Source organism: Elephantulus edwardii, unplaced genomic scaffold (genome assembly GCF_000299155.1).
Source record: "Elephantulus edwardii isolate Elephantulus edwardi_28Jun2011 unplaced genomic scaffold, EleEdw1.0 scaffold00100, whole genome shotgun sequence".
Classification (NCBI taxonomy): Eukaryota; Metazoa; Chordata; class Mammalia; order Macroscelidea; family Macroscelididae; genus Elephantulus; species Elephantulus edwardii.
Genome location: NW_006399850.1, coordinates 7,536,007 through 7,537,701, shown reverse-complemented (window position 1 = coordinate 7,537,701; position 1,695 = coordinate 7,536,007).

Genomic DNA, 1,695 nt, shown 5'->3' with positions numbered 1-1,695 from the left:
ATAGATAGAGATAGAGATAGATGTATATGATTCTTAGATAAGACTCTTCTGAGGAAGTTTGAAAAATATTGATAATGAGACCTAAATCTAAATATTTTCTTTCTGTTGGTCTGGGATGGAACCTGTTTTATGTGTTCTGCAAAGCTTCCCGAGGGATTTTAGTATCGGTATTGCAAGTTTTCATTTGAGTGATTCAAGTATGCCAGGTGCTCTGTGGAAAGCTTTGCAATCATTGTCTTGTTTATTCTTCACAGAAATGTTATATCCGTGGCTGACAGTTTGGATTCATTATGTGACATCAATTTCTCACTTTTCAAGCAAACTTCTGTCTTTGTGTAAGTATTTATTCTCCATGGAGCGCTTTGGAGGTTAAGAGCATGGCTATTAACTGAACAGTTACCAGTTCAATTGTTTAATTACTTGTACAACCAGCAACAAAATCCAAACTCACACAGTCAAACAAGTATGGTATGAAACACAATCTTTAGAACTGCCTCTCCACTGCTGGGCAGAGAACTCTATTTTTATCCATTAATTCTGTACTGCTGTCATTGATTTTAAAAACACAACAAAACCTCAATCATTCACTCACTACTGTGGAGTTGGAAGTGATTACTAGTTGATCTTACATTTGGTTTTGGAGGCTATAAATTGCATGGGAGGACACAACCCATCTTTTTACCTCAGAGCAGCTGGTAGAGTCAAACCACCAGAGATGAATAGCCTTTGAGGTATTAGCGCAACTTCTTAAGAGCAATGCAAAGCATTTAATTAGCAGAGTCTAGCTATTAGGCACGAACAGTGCTGTATGTCCCAATGAACAATCGACTTGAGCTTACTCACCAATCAATAGTGAATCACGGTTTTTTACAAAAAATATCAAAGATCCTACTAAGTACTACTGGCATTTCTCTCCTAAATCCCTAGTGCCTTAGACAGAAACAAAGTCCCTTTTCAAATTTATAATCCTTGCTAGGGAGCTATCATGGCCTAGTGGGTAGGGAATTGCAGTACCAGACCAAAGGCAGGTGGTTCAAATCCACCAGTTACTCCACAAGAGAAAGATAAGTAATCTTCTCCCAGGAAATATATTGCCTCTGAAGACCTACTGGAGGGTCAGCTATAATTCGGTTCTAATTCCACAGCAATGAGCTGAGTTGTTAGGGATACCCAGTAAGCAATTAAATACAAGTAAATCTTTGTTTATCTTGCTTACTAGATAACGTGTCCCTTCCTCCCTGAAGCTTAATGGCATGGAATATCTGAAAGACAAGTAACAGGATGTTGTGTTTTCTACTAGGAGGTAGACCCTTTCACCAACATATTCTGTTGTGGTGGTAAATTCCTCAAAACCACAAAGGACTTTCAGATGCCAAAAAGACAAATTCCCAATGCTGTTGTTGTTAAGTGCAGTGGAGTGACTCATAGCGACCCAATGAAGGAGAGTCCTGGACACTCGGGTGCCTTTCATCCTCTCTCCAGGTTCATAGGGTTTCTGGAGGCAAGCTATTATGGGAGCGTATGCCACTCCTCCATCCAAACTTGTTTTAATCTGGGAGCTACACCCCACTCTCTGTCCTTTTGGGCTTGAAACCCCCTGCTGTCTTAAACCCTAGGCTAAACCTGGCTTACCTGGCTCCTAGAGGCAGAGTAGTCCTTCACGTGCAAAAACTGCCACAACACCCACGCACACAG